This window comes from Mirounga leonina, unplaced genomic scaffold (genome assembly GCF_011800145.1).
Source record: "Mirounga leonina isolate KUSES-001 unplaced genomic scaffold, KU_Mleo_1.0 Mir_154, whole genome shotgun sequence".
NCBI lineage: Eukaryota > Metazoa > Chordata > Mammalia > Carnivora > Phocidae > Mirounga > Mirounga leonina.
Window position 1 is genome coordinate 8,947,844 of NW_023270389.1, and position 18,716 is coordinate 8,966,559.

General features: G+C 44.3%; 2 long non-coding RNA genes across 2 annotated transcripts in view; both read right to left on the reverse strand.

Annotated features, from left to right (window-relative positions):
* Positions 1-243: 243 nt before the first annotated feature.
* On the reverse strand, positions 244-1,812 carry LOC118014051. The gene is made up of 2 exons (XR_004680181.1): positions 1,539-1,812; positions 244-780 (listed from the first exon to the last, which is right to left on the reverse strand). It is a non-coding gene; the product is annotated as an uncharacterized LOC118014051 (long non-coding RNA).
* Positions 1,813-15,293: 13,481 nt separating this feature from the next.
* Positions 15,294-18,716, reverse strand: part of LOC118014050 — a 34,972-nt gene continuing 31,549 nt past the window's right edge. The window contains exon 6 of the long non-coding RNA XR_004680180.1: positions 15,294-16,457. This is a non-coding gene — a long non-coding RNA (uncharacterized LOC118014050). The remainder of the gene's footprint in view (positions 16,458-18,716) is intronic.

Genomic DNA, 18,716 nt, shown 5'->3' on the forward strand with positions numbered 1-18,716 from the left:
ATTCCAGTGTGGGACCAAGTTGAGAAGCAGGGCAGTGGATGTTTCAGTGGAGGTTCCTGGCCCTCTCTTCTCAGCCCCAGCCTTCCCCCGCCACCCCCCAGGCGGAGGACGCCTAGCTTCTAGAAGTACCGGAGCGATTAGAAGACGTAAGTAATCAGTGATTGGTACATCCCAGAGGCCCACTCAAAGCTAGCTACTTTGCCTCATAAGAAGCCTACAATTTCTTATCTTTTCTTTTTAAGAAATGTATCTATCAATCAAGCACAAAAATCTACAGCATCTTTGAAATAGGTTCATCCACATGCTCTGTCTCAGCCATTTCTCACTGGTCTGAGCAGATGTCCAGTGGCCCTTCCCATGGCCCAACGTCAGCGCACAAAAAAAAAACGAAACACCAAGTTGGATAAGGGGTGTTTTCCGTGTGTCACTAAGAGTGTTGTAGATCCCATTTCCATGCTTCCCAGTGTCCTTTGGGCATCTGGGCTGTGGGCCCACGTACGTTTTCACAGTTGGCCTTCAAGGACCGATTCCCACTTCAGTTTGGACCTGCTGCCAGGCGGCCCCACCCAAGTCCATTTTCCCATGTGCTGGCTGAACCACCAGCATGGAAAAATAGAACATTTCAGAGCTGGAGCTTCTCCAGCCAGTGTCATGTCAAGAGAACGGAGTCCGTGTCAGCCTCCCAGGGTCACGGTGCTCCCACAGCCAGGGCGCCATCCTGGAAGCCCACGGTGGGTGGCTCAAGCACTTCATGTCACACTATCTACTCCCTGATTCCAGCTGTGGAAAACAAACCCAAAAAAAGAAAAAAGAAAAAAGAATCCAAGGAAGCACTCACTCAAGGCCAGATTCAAAAAGCAAGTAGTTGAGTAGAAGTCCTGAACCAAACCAAACTTCTGGACACTGATAAACTACAAAATTAAAACCAGGATAAACGAAGTTATGTCCAGACACGGGTCAGTAAATCTCCAGGTTTTCAGACTGAATTGTCCAGCTCATTGCTTTGACCGACACCTCCTTTTGGCTATGGAGACACAGCCCTGGTATATTAAAACTTATAAACAATTGCTTTCCCACCTGGAAGCAGAAATGACAATGGGAAACCACATCTGGCAAAGTTTGATCTTTGGCTCGAGAGACGAGACTGGTTTCAGTGGGGTGAATTTTATAGCCAGGAGAACTATTTTTCAAGTTGCTCCAGCCTTATAAAACTGCAGTTTCTATCAAAATTGTCTCAGTGTGGGAAAGAATGAGGAGGGCCACCCAGGTCTCTATTTGGAAGTCGCCTGGAGTGTCTACTTGCCCACAGAACTCCCCATTTTCAAGATAAAAAGCCTACTTAATAAGGACATGTCTTGGGTTTTGTCATTATTCATCATTAAATTCGTCCAGATCCTTCACACCAGAGGTAGAGACAAGATGGAGGCAGAATGCCTGGGGAAAGGTCAGGGACAGATTTAAACATGTCTCACTGAGCAAGTCAGCCCGTGTCCCTGCTATCAAGCTATGAGGCCAGCTCTCACCCACTATATCCTTACCGTGGCCCCACCTGTCCTCTGTCCAGGGAAGATGTCCAGAGGAATCCCCAACCCTACAGAACAGTGAGCAAGTATTACTTCCAGCACAGGCCACCCAGGTAACGCAGGATGTGGAACCTAGAGCTTTTGAGACCAGCAATGGGCACGGGGCCCCATTTGGGGAACACAGGCTGGTGAGGTCACACCCCAGATTGGAATGTTGGGTACCTGCAGACACCTGCTCTTGGTACCGTCCGACTGTACAGCTCGCTGGTGAAGAGAGTGAGGTTTGATGTCACACTAACCTTGGTCCGGTTCCCAGGGCCTCGTTCTCTCAGGCGAGACTTTGAGCAAGTTAGGCAACTTTCTGATCCTCGGTTTCTCCCTCTGTAAAATGAAGAAAGTCCACTTCCTTGAGATGACAATTGTGAGGATTAAGGCAGCATGAATGTTGAAACACAAAAGGCAGTCAAGATATTAGACTTATTTCTATTATCCCATACAGGTGCCTAGAACAACGCAGCTGTAATCAAACCCGTCCCCCCAACAGAAATATTCTCAGAGCCTTAGTTTGTGGATTGACTTTTTTTTTTTTCACTGAGCACTTTTGCATCTCAAATTATACACCAAAGCGGGTGTGTGGCAAAAAAGCCGGGGCACCAGCTAAAGCTAACATGCAAATTGCCCGGAAAACAAGCGAGAGACACAGCCTCAAATGGCACAGAAGCCTGATTCCCACCAGCAAGGGCAAGGCCAGTGTGGCTCTAGGAAACATCCTCACTAAGGATATTTTAAAAGAAAACCAGTCTTATGACTTCCAGATACAAACCAAAAGTGACAACGGGTTAAGGAAATGTCATATGATCATTTTTCGGAGGTTGCCTTAGGAGTTACATTGAACTTGTGATTAGCACATCAATTCTTAATACATGAGGGCTGGGGCGCCTGGGGGGCTCAGTCAGGGAAGCGTCTGCCTTCGGCTCAGGTCATGATCCCGGGGTCCTGGGACCAGGCTCCGCGTTGGAGTCTGTGCTCAGCGGGGGGTCTGCTTCTCCCTGTCTCTCCCTGTTCCTTTGCCCCACCCCCCAACCTGTTCTTGCTCTCTCGCTCTCTCTCTCAAATTAATAAAATCTTTTAAAAAAATACATGAGGGCTTCCAATATGTTAGATAGGCTTGAGAAAGGTATACAGTATTTTAAAGCTTTTATTTTAAAGCTTTTAAAAAACACTCTGTCGATGAGACATCTGCACCTCTGAAGTTCTTTCTACCTCAGTGGAATAAAGATGAACTCCAGTTACTGGCCCAATGAACAATCACCTTCACGTGAAGTGGGGAGAGGGCCTCCGCCTTCCTTCAAGGACTGAGATGGGGCCCCTAATGCATTTAGCAGAGCACCTCAGGACACAGCAAGTGCTCCCGGTCAAGGTTAACAGCTGCTGTCGTGGCTGCCTCTTTTTGCTGCTTTTATCCTCTCATTCAATGACTGGACCACACCTGTGCTAGACATGGGGTCTTCCGAGAAGGATATTCCACAAGTCCAGTCCCTCAAAACACTCAAAGACTCCAAGGAGAGATGGACATGTAAACACGTTCTCATACAAAGTGGCAACTTCTCTGAGATCTGGACAAAATGCTACAGGACCCAGAGGGGAGCCAAGGAAGGCTTCACAGAGGACATAAGCTTTTATATGGGTTTTAAGAAATGAAGGGGAATTGGTCCGGCAAAGGGAAAGGGTATGCAAGACAGAGCAAACAGTAGGCACAGAAGTCTGAGTTAATCAAAAGGTGTTAAGGACTGAATTGGGTTCCCCTCCCCCCACCCACATTCATGTGTAGGAGCCCCATCTTCCATGTGATAGTATTTGGAGAGACGATGAGGGCCAGATGAGGTCTGGATGCATTTGGAACCCTCATGATGGCATTAGTGCCCCTTTAAGAAAGGAAGAGACCCCAGTGCTTGCTTTTTCTGCCATGTGAGGGGACATAGCTTGAGAAAGTGGCCATCATGGGTCAGGAAGAGAGCCCTCACCAGAAACCAAACTGGCTAGCACCTTGACCTTGGACTTCCGGCCTCCAGAAGTATGAGAAATAAGTGTAGCTTAAGCCACCCCGTCTACGGTATTTTGTTCCAGCAGCCTAAGCAGACTAATCCACAAGGCATGGTGGTCTTTGAGCAATGGTGGTGACCTCTGGATTAGGAAAGGAGAAGTCAGCCAAGGAGTATCAGGAGAAGGGTTTGGAGAGATCTCTGGAGGCCAGACTGTGAAGGAACCAAAGAGCAAGCCAAGGATTTGGCACGGATGCTATGGGCCTCCAGAACCAATAAATCTCGGCTGGGAAATGATGTGAGTTGACTTCTTCTCTATGAAGATAAGTCTGGTGCCAATAGGGGAAGATAGACTGCAATTTAGAAACCTGGGAGGAGACGCCTCAGGAGTGCAGCAGGGAAAAGCTGCTCATTATTTGGTGGGGAGTAGAACCCCCACCCACTTCACTGCAAATAGCCTTCCATACAATGGCTATGCTCAGAGCTGGTCAGGTGCCACCAGGACCCTTTGGGCCCTGCAGTCCATCTGGAGAGAAGCCCTGGGGGATGGGGAAGGAGACTTCAGTTTGCTCTTCAGTGCAGACTCGGCTGGAGGGAGCTGTCCTGTTTAAAGACAGAGCCAAAAATCAGAAGCCATTCTTCTCCCAGTAAGAAACAGGCCTTCATCTGTCCCAGAAATTCCAAGGACATGGGCATTTTGATGGAAAAGAACAGGAGATGGCATGTGAGAGCTCCCAGATTATGTTACCAATGTGCTATGAAAGCCCATCACCTTGACTTAGGCCTTTTGTTGTTGTTGTTGTTGTTGTTGTTGTTGTTGTTGTTGTTGTTTGCCTCTGAAATGTACCTGAGGAATTATGGGTAGAAGCTGAGCTTCAGAAGAAGAGCTCAAGATACTCAAGATAAAGGATAGGATGACCAGTGGTCCTGGTTTGCCCAGGACTATCTTAATTTTAGCACGAAAAGTCCCCCATCTTGGAAAGCCCCTCAGCCCCAGGCAAATCAGGACAGCTGGTCACCCTAAAGAACTATTATAAAATACTGCAAAAAGACTGTGATTCGGGATTTATCACGTTCACAGCAGAGAGAGATAATACGTGGTAAAAATGAGGTGATGATTTTTCCTCAATGTAAGTTTAGGGTGCCATACACGAGGACTCAGATAATGCACATTTCCTCGAATAAAGCCTAACATGTTGACCATGAAAGCCAGGAAGCAGGAAACTCATAAAAATAATAACAGTAAGAATGCACATATTGGGCACTCACCATATGCTAGGCATGGTTCAAAAAGCTTTACATAAATTAAATCATTTAATCCTCAACAGCTGTATGATAATCATTTGCATTTTTACAGATGAAAAAAATGGAAACACAGACATCACATACACAAGAAATGTATATGATGGAACTGGAGTTTGGAACCAGGCAGCCTGGGGCCCAAATTCCATGCTTTCAAACAGTTCCTATATATAATATATAACAACTCGTGCTTACTGAGCTCCCACTATAAGCCCATCGTGGTGCTGAGGATGCTCTCCATAAAGCATCTCCTATAACCCTCACAATAGTCTGTCTGGGTCTAGAGAGGTTACCCACTCTTTCAACTAATATCTGCTGAGCTGATGCTTGTTCAAGAATTGTGATGTTATATTTTTACAGGGGAAGGACGATGAAGGTTTGGGCCAAAGGAATAGCAGTGAACGTGGAAGATGGAAATGAGAGGCAGGACTCGAGAAAAATGTCTGAAGTGAAAACATAAAACATGGGATTGTTTGAACATGGGGAATATGGGAGAAAAGTCAAGGATGACTCTGAGATTTTTTTACTCGAGGGACTGGGTGGATGGTAATCCATCCACCAAAAACAAGACCAGAACAAGTTCTGCTTGAGGGGGAAGATGATGAGTTCAGATTGGGACGTGTTAAGTTTCAGCTACTACGGGGCATTGCAAGTAGATGTGGCCAGAAAGTCCTGGAAACATGTCTGGAGCTTAGTCTCGATGGTTGGGAGCCTGTAGCCTAGACTTAGTGATTAAGGTCACAGGTGTAAATAAGATTACCCAGAGAAGAGAACATGACAAATGACAGAGCCCTAAGAAACGTCAACATTTCAGGGGGGAGCAGAGGAGAGCCTGCCAAGAGGTCGTGAAGATAAGAGATGTGGGGAGAGAACCAGGAGACACTGTTTGCCTGGAAACCAAGGGAGGGACAGGTGATGGCCAGAAGGACCAGTGCTACAGAAGACAAGCAGGAGGAAGGCTAGAACAGCTCATCAGGACCAGGGCCCAGCTTGGAACTGAAGATGTGGGCCAGAACGTGATCAGACAGCAGCAAGGGAAACTGGGTTCCGACTTAGCCTGCTCCTGAACTTGGTCTCCTTAACATCCCTCAGCCAGGAATGAAATCACCTCAAAGCTTGGGGTTAAGGCTAGGTCTGTCCCTGGGGGGTTGGGGACTCCAGCTGCTGAGTCTGAAAAGTAAAGGAACAGGGTGGGGGGCCAGACAGATAAGCTATTGCGGTTGACACATTTATTCTCAGCTGCTTTTACAGGCCAGAAGATTAGCCCTAAAGAGCCACAAACACAAAACACAACACAAAAGCAAACAGTTTTTTTTTTTTTTTTTTTCAAAAATCTTTTCCTTCCGTAGCAGAAGAGGAAGAGAGAAAGAGAAAGTAGGTCTACCAGAACAAATTCCCTGGGCCAGGCTTATGGCTGCCTGACCCGTGACCCTTGACCCCAGGCTGAGAATGCAGGAACCTTATTAACATCAGCAAAGTATGCGTGAAGAGACAAGCTTTCCAAGGGGTCTCGTTCCGCTGCCAAACCCAAAGAGCTCACCACTGACCTTGAAGCTATGGAAGATATTTCTCCCTTCGGGATGACAGAGAAAAGGCAAAGCCGGGACAGGGTTCCAAATGGAAACCATCACCTTCACGTGAAGCAGCTCTGTTTTTAATACACCCTGGGGAGAAAAATCTGGAAGTTAAGAGCTGAGCTAAGGAGAGACGTAGATGCAATTCTGACCCTCATTCAACTCTAGGCGACTCAGCTCAGGAAGAAAAAACATGTTATTTGAAGTCAGATGTTTGACCTTTTTTATGGGAGTTGCCCATTATTTATGTCCACACCCTTTAACTGGTGTTGCCTGGGTATTTCTTAGGCTCTGAAGCCAGCCTCTGTATCTAAGTTTGTGTGATCATCCAAGCTTTCTGAGGTCTCCCTACTAGCCCACCACACTTCATTTTTCATGTAGCAAAAGGATCAAGCAGAACATTCCTGTGGGGAGAGACACCGCCCAGGCCTGCCCACACTGCCTCTCTCCCGGGCTGATAAACCCCCATCATAAATTCTGCCACAACGCGAGGCTCCGACCTGCTATCAGTATGCTTTTCTCTTGGCAACATACCAGCTCTGTCCCATGAGATAAATCCATTATTTTCAGAATCCTAGAGGGGCAGGACAAGGAGTAAGAGGAGCCTCGCCAGCCCAGGGTAAATCATCCTGCATTGCTGTTTGCAGTCCTCAGGCTAACATCTCATTCTGGCTCCTTCCTGGGTCTCATCCGTGGTTCTGCCACAGAGTGACGTGGTACCTTCCAGACTTCCACTTCACCATCCCCCACCCCCCTTCCCAGCTGTTGTCAAAGCAACAGCCTCATTCACTGGGAAGTCCGAGGAGGAGAGATGGTGAGGTGGGAGGGATGGGCTAGGAGAAAAATGTACTGAGATAAGAAAAGCAATTGGTCCTCGTAGAATGCATGACCAGAATACCGGGTTATGCCTTCACTCTGGCTCTTGGACCTGGGACTGAACTTTAGAATTCATTCCCTTTGGCTTCAACAGGTTCTCAGGTCTGGAACAGGAGAAAGAGAGAGAGGTGCGAGAATCTCCAGGACACCCGTTTGCACGTTGTGGACTACCTGTGCGCCTTCAACCAAAGACCTTGACCGAGCTTGGTCTGTGTCCTCTCCTCCTATTTTGTGACCCCACTGGGAAGAGACAGAGAGGCTGCCTGAGCCCTTCGGCTGCTTCAGCAGAGCGTGGAACCTCTGAGCACCTGCATTTAATCCTAGCTCTTTACAATTCCAACCATTTTTCCCCAACAAACCACTTTTTCTGGTCATGTCAGCAACTACTTTCACATGATTTAAGTGAATCCGCCATACAGATGAGCCAGCTTGGCTGTGGGGGCTGCCAAAGGAAAAACCCCAATTGATCTGGTGTTTTTCATCTTATTGACAAGAACTTAATTCAGTCCAGCTGTACTTCATCTTGGCAAAGCTTCAAACCTCAGGAGAAGGGGGATCACAGTGCCACCTATCACAGCTGCAAAGTGGGTCTTGAGGCCATGATGAGTGTGTCTGTAGCAACTTTTGAAAATAACCCGTTTAAACATTGCAACAGTGATCCTCAGTCTTTGGAGAGAGGTTATAACATCAAATAGCCATTTGGTTCTTTCTGGATTCCCCACTGTCCAGCCCACCGCCACCCAATACACAATTTTAGAAAATCTGGCGAAGCTAGAATTCCTTTTAAAATATTTAAAATTAATTTTGGGGGCGCCTGGGTGGCTCAGTCAGTTAAGTGTCTTTCGTTCGGCTCAGGTCATGATCTCATGGTCCTGGGATCCAGCCCCCGCATCAGGCTCCCTGCTCAACGGGGAGTCTGCTTCTCCCTCTCCCTCTGCCCCTCCCCCCACTTGTGCTCTCTCTCTCTCTCTCAAATAAATAAAAATCTTTAAAAAATAAAGTTAATTTTAGGTGATTTTACTTTCAGATTTTTGGGGTGAATTTTGCAATACCTTTGTGCTCCCTCAGATACTTAGGATTTCGCCCCCAAAAAACAATCAAGGAATCAATTCTCTGTCCCACGGGTCAGAAACTGATCTTGCCGATGCTGAGAAGGAAATGGAGTTTTTCATAATTCAGGGTTATCGCTAGGGCTACAGTCATGATATGTGTAGACAGGGCTTTGAACGTATCTGGTGTTCTTTGCTATCCCCGCAACTCTAGCCTCTAGGTTCCTCCGCAGAGAAAGCTGCACGAGAGAGCTTCATGGGTTCTTACAGAAAGAGGGGCTAGAGAGAGAAATTCTCCCATCCTTCCATGACAAAATGTCTTCTGAGGATACTGGATAACATTTATTGAGCTTTTCTTATGTGCCCGGTCCTACTCTAGGTATATTCACAAATGTAATCCTTGTAACAACTTTCTGAAGGTGGTACCATAATTCTCTCCAGATACTTACAGATGGAAAAACTAAAGCACAGAGAGATCAAGCAATTTTCCCAGAGTCACAAAGTGAAAAAGTGGTTGTGCCAGGATTCTAGCAAAGGAAGTCAGAGTCCAGAGTTCATTCTCTTAACTTCTATCTCCCAGTACCTCTCAAACCTGAGCATGAACAAGCAACTGGAGGGCTTATTAAAATACAGATTTCTAAGCCACACACCCAGAGTTTCTGATTCAGTAGCTCTGGGTGAGGCCGGAAGACTTACATTTCTAGCACATTCCCCAGTAACGGTGATGATGCTGGACCACACATTGAGAATCAAAATCATTGCTTTTGGCCCCTAGAGAAAACTCTTGCTAGAACCCTTTCTTCATCCCCACATATTCCTCCAATCCAGAAAAAAAAAAAAAAAAGCTCAATGAAAGCATTAGCTATACTAAGTAATCTCATGAAATCAATCAACCAGCCAGTGTTTTGGGTGGCCTTGACAATTTCTCAGACTGCAACTGTGCTAAGTCAAACTTGGGGGGCTTCCAGAAGCAAAATCCCAGCCTTCTCAGTAGAGCTTCTCTGGACCACTGAGGGGCCTTCAGCCTGCAGAAGATGACTGGACAGCCTGTACCCTCTTCCCTCTTCTCTCTCTACTCACTCCTTTGTTGATAACACATTGTTTCGAAGCCATGAGTATTACTAAACTGAAAGGAATCTCACCCGTTTGTTAAAACTTCCTCCGTAGATGTTTGGAAAGTTATCTTTCTTCAAGAGGTCACTTTGGAATCACTTCAGGGTATATAGGACAACAGAATATACACACATAGGGGAGGCAAGCAGAGCAAAGGTAAACACTGAGCGATTTTCTAAGGTAAAGCTGGGACCAAGCTAGCGTACAGAAACACGGCCTACAAGACAAACTCGAAGAAGGAAACCCAGTAGGTTCTGAGACTTGCCGTTTTTGAGAAGCTCTTTCACACACTGAGATCCAAAAGATCTCTCCATCATTAGGAAGGAACACAGCATTGGGTGGCCCACCATGTTCTCCACAACATCTCCATGCAAAATACAAAAATGTTTCACAGAGAATTTATTAGAATAGCCCTCAAAGGATACTCGCGGTTATAATATTCCACAAAATATGGACCCCACGGGTCTCCCATGTCAAGGTAAATGCCTTATGCACAGTAGGCTGGCAGTCAATACTTGAAAATTAAAAACACTTTTGAGTAGTTTGGTTCTTCGCTATCTTTACTGAAGTATATATATGAAGAACTACAACTGTACTTCTTTCCAAATACCCCATAATTCTGATACTTTTGCCACTGCCCTTCTAATTTTTAGTTGTGTGTGTGTGTGTGTGTGTATGTGTGTTTTGAAGTAGGCTCTACACCCAGCGTGGGGCTTGAACTCATGACCCTCAGATCAAGAGTCTCATGCTCTACCGCCTGAGCCAGCCAGGTGCTCCTTGCCACTGCCCTTCTATCCAACTTAACTAAGTCTAATTTAATTTTCTAATGCTTGAAGACAATTATTACATCATAATGGTGAAAGTTATTTCACATTTTCTTTAAAAAAAATAAAGTCCAGTTTTCTTAAAAGATTCATCATTAAGCACTCCCATCAAATAATCCACTGATTAGTCTATGACACTTTCCATTCTGAGATTTTTCAGTAACATTTATAGCATTGTGAAAATCACTTAGACCACATGTCAGAAGTCTAATCCTGTCCCCGTAACTTAGTGGCTGTGTGGCTTACCTTCCCTTGACTTCGATTTTCTCATGTGCTAAATGGAAGAAAAGAAACCTCACCCCAGAAATATTCTCATGAATTAACACAGGAATAAAAAAGCCTTAAGGAACACATATCTGAATTTGAATTGAATTATAATAAGTGAAAATTCATTTGATGGATTATAATTATGATAATGATCCTAATTAATGGTCCCTGACTTGTTTTCCCCCAGAGGTAGTGATGCATTTCCCTGGAAGAATAGGTGTGTGCTCCCCACCTGTGGCCACTGGGGCTATACGGGAAAAGGGACAGACTCATGCCAAGGGCTAGTGAGGGGAGGAGCGCTTCAGCACAGTTCAGCCAAGGTTGCTCAGATCCAGAGAGTGAATTCAACGAACACATCTACACTGGTCATTGGAGCCCGGGGACCTGGTGGATACCAGAGCCAAGGTACAAAGAAAACAGGGTTGGAGAAAAAGGGACATAAAGACAAAAACAATGAGTTGATGTAGGAAGACAGGAGACAGTCTGAAAACACTTCAGCGGTGACAAGCCAATGTCCACAGCTCTGCTTTCCCTACTTCTCAGTCCATTTGCTGAGGGCAGCCAAGTCTGTTTAAATGGACAGGAGACTGTCACACAGATCCTCTCACTCAGCTCACCTTACAATCAGCGACAGATGCTTGCAAGCTACCAGGAAATACGGAAGTACTAACAGGTCAGCCCACGTTTCAGATTTGAACTCACCAAGCTGAGGACACCAAGTGTCCTTACTGAGGCCCTCAATCTCAGGGTGAAGACACTAATGTCTTGAAAGAGATTTGTTACTACTAATAGTTAATGCACTAGCATTTGCAAATGCCTTACTTATTTATATGCGTGCTTCTCTTATATAAATTAGAACAGGATGGAGTTTATCCCTAGGATAACCCCTTTCTCATTCACTGGTATTCTAATGTGTTTCTTGAATTAAAAAGGAAAAAATGGGGTAATACCTAGCAGTCTGGGAAGTGCACGTAATCTGAGGGTTGCTCATGAGAGTGTGCCATGTGATATTAGGGTACCTCCTCAGTATAGGGAGAAATGGTTGGAAACCACCACTAGATCTGAGCAAGCTGGGTAGCCTCATGGAGATAACGCAAGCATTGGCATGGAATCACTGTGGATGGTCCTGTTATGTATTTCAGAGAATCTGGGTAGGGTACCAACACCCAAGGGCTCTATGCTCATGATGGCAAAGAGCAGAATCCAGCTAATTATACGTGGTCTTCCATAACCCTGAGCTAATGATCCATCTTGATGCTGATCATAAATCTCTCATCCTAAAAGAGCTCAAATTCATAATTTGGCTTCACTCATTTGGAATTTTTTTTTTATAACAGTAGTAGTCAGATGCTGATTGTCAGAATAGAAAAGTATTTAATTCAATTCTCTTTTTGAATGACTCATTTCCAATTTATGTACTAATAACTTGCAGTGGTCAGCCTCCAAGATGGCACCAAGTGATCCCCATCTCCTGGTATGCACACCCTTGTGCAGTCTTTCCCACACTGTATCAGGGTTTCTTGGTGTGGTCAATAAAATATGGCATAAGTGATGATGTGGGACCTATGCTAGGTCATGAAAGACATTGCTGTTTCTGCCTTGCCCCCTCAGGTCTTGTTCTGGAACATGATCATGACCATGAAGCTAGCTGTCATGCTGTGAGGACACTCAAACAGTCTTATAGCAAGTTTCACTAGAAAGGGGACTGAGGCATCAGTTTTCCAGCCATGCGGGTGTGCCATCTTGGAAGCAGGTCCTCCAGCCCCAGGCTGGCCTTCAGATGACTGTAGACTCAGCTGACAGCTTGACTGCAGTCTAGTGATAGTCCCTGAGCCAGAACCACTCAGCTAATCTATTTCCAGAAACTATATAAGATAATAAATGTTTATTGTTATGTTAAGCCATTAAGTTTTGGGATAATTTGTTATGTAGCAATAGATAATAAACATATAACTGATGTGCTAATTATAAATTAATTTTTATCATTCATTCAAACCAGATACTCAAGGATTTTTTATTTTCCAAAACTTTTTAAAAAATCTAATAAAGATGTGTTGCTAATTCTCTACACGTAGCCCAAATGAGTTTCCGGTTTTATTGTACATATGCGAATCTGTTTCTTACTTTGACCAATTGGTAATATTATTTATTTGGGATTAGAGTCTGTTCGCTATCGGTGACCCCTCAGAAGTCATCTAAAATGTGGCCCATTGTATGTTTGTGTATATTCTATGACAGTGTCTAGAGTACTGGCTAGGACACGAATGAATAAGTTATTTGGGCTTATTTAAAAAGCCATAGAGTCTCATCAAAAGAATTTTATCATAACAAAAGAATTTCTTTCCCTCCCTTGAATTTGGCAGAAAGGTTTTATGGTACCAAGAAAGAATGGGTGATCTCTGAGGATTTTTGTCACTCTCAAATAGGACAAAAGATTTCAGAATTCTTTTTCTTCTTTGGCAAAAATCAGGAGACCAAAAACCTAAACCCTAACAATTAACTCTCACCACAGGAAAGGTATGAACCACAGGCATTGTCAGGAGAACATCTTTCTGCTTTGGCCAATGCATCGTCCTGAAGGGACAGACTCCATTTCCTAGGGCGTCATGCTGTAGTTGGATCTGTGTGTTCTGAGAACATCTGACACAGCAACATCTGGGAATCAACAGAAAAAACATCTTCCAAAGTCAATATAAGTTCTGTTTACATTGTTGCCATCCTGAATTATATGTTCCCCTATAATTAGTGTAAATAATCAAAAGCTAGCAATATTTACAAAAGTCTTAGTTATGATTTATTTTCCTCAAGAAAGAATTATACCTACCCACTGCAAATTGGGAAATGAAAGAAATCAGACTCTAATCAAGATTGTGGCCTAAAGGCCAAAAAAAAAAAAAGGCCATCCAGAGGGTACTTCCCAAATGTTCCAGCATGGGTTTCTCCCCCTCAAATACTTCTAGCACCCCTTATTTTCTGATGAGAATTTCTTTACTTTTCATCTCTCCACCTCCGGGAAGACTTCCTGATACCTAGACTGTGTGAAGGGCCCTTCCTCTGAGAGCCCCCTCCATACAATAAACATTTTAAAGGCTCTGTTCCTGTTTAACTAGTTTTCAGACCCTAGTGCCTAGCACAGAGCCTGACACATAATAGGAACAAATAATATGTATTGACTAAAGTGTACATTGGACCCATGATATTTTTTAAAGATTTTAGAGAGAGAGAGAGCAAAAGCGTGGGTGCACATGAGTGGGGGAGGGGCAAAGGGAGAGAATTTTCTGTGCTGAGCACAGACCCCACTGCAGGGTCTCCATCCCACAACCCATGAGATCATGACCTGAGCCGAACCAAGAGTCAGAGGCTCAACCAACTGAGCCACCCAGGTGCCCCATGGACCCATGATTTTCATATAACATTTTGCTCTTCCTCATATTGTGTTTATTAGAAAATTCCTTTTCATTCATTTTTTCTTTGCCAACTCCCCTTTATAGCTCTTATTCTGAAAGTCTATGTTTTGCTAAGTTTCAATCACTGGAAGGCAAAAAATAGGACAAAAGTCTCCACATTTTCACCCAGAGTGTGAGAATATTACAATCCAAAAAACTACCATATAACTTTACACCCACTATGATGGCTACAAGCAAAAACAGAAAATAGCAAGTGTTAGTAAAGTTGCAGAGAAATTAGAACCCTCACATATTGCCGGTGGGAATATAAAATGACTCAGCCAGTGCAGGAAATCAATTTGGTGACTCCTCAAAAAATTAAATGTGAAAGTACCACATGACCCAACAATTCCACTCCTACTTACATGCCCAAAAGCACCAAAAACAGGTTGTGCAAACAAAAACTTGTACACAAGTGTTCATAGTAGCACTGTTCACAGTAGCCAAAAGTTGGAACAATCCAAATGTCCGTTAACTAATGAATGAATTGATAAAGAACACGTGGTATCTCCATGCAATGGAATGTTGTTTGGCCATAAAAAGGAATAAAGTTGTGATCCATGCCACAGCATGGAGAAGCCTTGAAAACGGTATGCTAAGATACAGAAGCCAGCAAAAAAGGCCACATATTACATAAGTCGATCTATATGAAATGTCCAGAACAAACTAATCTATAGAGACAGAAAGTAGATTAGAGGAGGGGTGCCTGGGTGGCTCAGTCAGTTGAGCATCTGACTCTTGATTTTGGCTTAGGTCATGATCTTGGGGTCCTGAAATTGAGCCCCATGTAGGGTTCCACATTCAGCACAGAGTCTGCTTGTCTCTCTCCTCTGCTCCTTGCTGCCCACCCTCGCCGCTAAAATAAATAAATAAAATATTTGAAAAAAAAATAACAAAGAAAGTAGATTAGTGGTTGCTTCGGATGCTTCGGACTGGGTGAGGATGGAAGGTTAGGCGGGTGGCTAAAGGGTGAGAGGCTTCTCTTTGCGTTGATGAAAACGTTCTAAAATTGACTGCTAGTGGTTGCACATTATCTGTGAATATATTAAAAACCATTAAATTCCACACTTTAAATGGGTGGATTGAATTGTATGTGATTATAACTCAGTAAAGTTATTAAAAAATATATATCAGAGTGATGCCTGGGGGGCTCAGTTTGTTAAGCATCTGCCTTTGGCTCAGGTCATGATCCCAGGGTCCTCGGATTGAGTCCTGCGTCAGGCTCCTTGCTTGGCAGGGAGCCTGCTTCTCCCTCTACCTGCTGCTCCCCCTGCTTATGCTCTCTCTCTCTCTCTCTGTATACATACATACATACCAGGTAGCATAAGGAAATTCATTGAGGTGTTGGAATTGTTCTGTGTTCTGTTTGTTGGTGGTAGTTGTCAGATTCAGTGCATGTGTTAAAATCTATAGAACTTTACACTCCAAAACAGCGAATTGCCATGCATTGTAAATTTAAACCCACCATGCGCTTAGTTGGAATTATGAGCTGGGATCCATGATCAACTTCAGTTGAGACTGGTTTATCTAATTAAAAAGTCCTGTGTGTATGCAAAGAGAACACTCAGATTCAAAGAGCCAAGCCTGAACCTAGCTTGTGAGGCTGCATTCCGCAGCTGAAATCCAGACCATACGAAGTCAGAGAGATCATCACCCATGTAGTCTTGTCTACACTTCATGCTTCAAGCAGACTTGTGGATTCGGTGGTCCAAGGTTTCCTTCCAGGTCCCAGAAACCGCTGGTGATTGTTCGAATTCGCCATTTCACATGTGCCAGATAACAAACTTGGGCCCAAAATGGAGAAGGGCAGGTGGCGAAGTAGGAACGAAACCAGGTCACCATTAACATCCTGTGACCCTCTGATGGGTACTAGGGAAGCCTGGTATCCTAGCCACCGAGACACCTGCTGAGCCCTTGCAGTCAGTCCCCTTGCAGTTAGCTCCAGTCCTTGGAGACCCTGACCGGAGAGCGACACACTCTATGGTAGGGACCACGTGCATGCACTGAATGTGCCAGGCTACACAGCACCCACAGGCATGAAGCTCCTTGAGAACAGGGGCCACCTGGATCAGCTGGGATTAGATGCAACCACATATAATGGAAAGCCCAAAACAATGGAGGCTTAAACACAAAAAAGTTACTCCGCCACATAAAAGAGGTCTTTGGGGAGGTGATCTATGATTGACATGAAATCAAACAGGGACTAAGATTCCTGCTCCCTTTCTGCTCCACCAACCTCAGTGCTTGGCTTCCACATTTATGGCCCAGGATAGCTGAAGTTCCAGATATCACATTTCAATCCCAGGCAGCAGGAAGGAGAAGGAGTAGAAACAACACAGGCATGCTTCCTGGTTGAATCAGCAGGCTTTAAAGAGCCTTCCTGGAGATCCACGGGAAGGTTACATTTGGATTTCAAGGACCAGAAGAACATGGTCACAAGGCTACAGGTAGGAGGAAAAAAATATATATCGCTTTTAATTGGACACCTTGCTGCCTTCAATGATGAAGGAGTTCTGTTGGTTGGGAATAAGAGGGAATGAATGCTGGGTAGACAACCTGCAGTGTCAGCCAAGCCAGCCCTGTGTCTTCTGGGGTACCCTGCAATGGCCCTGCGAGGAGCCCATTAAATGCTACTGATTTGATCTGATCTGCAGTGGCCAGGCAGGCTGATCTAGAAGCGACCTTGCTTTCTGCTTGCATAAATAGGCAATTCTCTAGTCTGGCCCACGGTATAGGGGCTAAGCAAGTAAGGCATGGTTTTTCCAGTCTTTGTGAATTAGGAATTGGTCAAAAACATTGATATTTTCTCTTGGAAACCACAGCTCTATGTGAAAATGAAAGGAAGTTATTTCAATTTTCTAAACCACCCAGTCTTCTCTGTTAGGTTAGAGATGAAAACTGTGTTATTCTGTCCTCAAACTCACCCCATGATTCTCCCACCCACAGATCCACACGGACTGATGGAAAGTGGTCACATCTGAAGGAGTTTGGGATTGAGGGTCGGTAGCTCATGTGTACTAACAGTGCTACTGAGAATGTGCTCCTTCTCTCCATGGGGAGGCCCTGCATACATATCCCCTAAGGAAAAGACAGACTCACGGACTAGCTCTTGTCCAATCCTTGTATTTGTAAAAACCCCTTGCCTATGGGGAAGGGAAAGAAGATGCAGAATGAGGAAGTGACCTGCCTAATTCTGAAGGCAGAGCTTTTAATTTGGGTCCCAGCTCTCGGTCCACTGCTCAAATCAATATAACCCAAACTAATATAGAAAAAGAAAAAAAATCTACCATTGAGAACCAAATGTTTGAGATTTGGAAACATTTTACGGTTTCTATCTACACTGATTTAGTTATCCAGATCAGAGTTTGATTCTTGATTTTATCTTGCCTTGCCTTGGTCTCTATGAAGTCATCAGTTTAATCCAATCATCATTTATTGAAAGCTTACTCAGTTATCAGCAATATGTTATCAGGGGGATACAGAAGGACCACAAGATATGGCCTTATGTTACTGTATTATTAAGATATAGGGCCATGAATTAATGAGGTTAATTTTTAAACAAATACACCAAAGACTATATATATATATATCCATGTGAGCAGTACCTCACCTTAGGAAGCACATAGGCCAACAATAGTGTCATTGCCCAAAATATTTTCAGAATTCATATTCGGGAAATTCTTTTCAATAGGTGAACCAAATTACATTGGGTGCCTATAATAGCCACTGGGTCTTTTTGCTTTGAGAATGGAATTTCTCTTTTGAGGCAAGCCAAAGTCATCGAGAACCAGGTCTGGTACAAACAGGTGGATGATCAGCTTAGATTCCTGGTGACATTCTGTCAGCCCAGGGTGGTCTTCCCCCAGACCTCTTTTTCCATAATAGAATAATCTTTGTGTGTTTAGGCCAGTGGTTCTCAACACTTTAACATACATCAGAATCACATGTAGGGCTTGTTAGGATATAGATGGCTGGGTCCAATTTCTGATTCTTCAGGTATGAGTGAGGCCTGAGAATTTGCATTTCTAATAAGCTCGCAAGTGATGCTGATGTTACTGGTCTAGAAACCACACTTTGAGAACCATTGCTTTAAGGCAGTTATTTTAGACATAGCTGCACTTAATCTTACCTGATATAAATCATCCTTGCTCTCAGAGAACTTGGTTACTACCTCTCATACTTAGTTCTGGACACTTTATGGCCTTGCACATTCCAGGTATGCAACTGGTCACATGCCCGTGGTCCCTACCAAGAATATATCACTTTTCACCCAGCACCACACAGGATGGAGCTAACATCTGTGATGGAAAGGGCTCACAGGCTATTCTGTGATTAGAATCTGAGCCGTGCCTAGCACCCAGGCAAGTCACAGGTTAGGGATAAAACATCCCTGGAAGGGATGCTAATTATCATCCGAGTCTAACTATCCTACCACTCTTCTTATTTGAGGCTGAGGAAACCAGGTTACCTGATAAGTTCATCCAATTGAACCCAGTTCAAGGTCACCCAATAAGTTACAGGACAGTTCTGCAGGATCCATGAGAAAGTATCAAAGTCACCTTCTGTCTACAGAGAACAGGATCGTGAGCTCACGTAATCAGTACCGAATGCAACGTGAGGTAGGTCTAATATGGTGTGTGCATCCCCCCCAAGAACAAACAGTGCAAATCAGACTGCATATTTCTACCCCTTCCATCCTA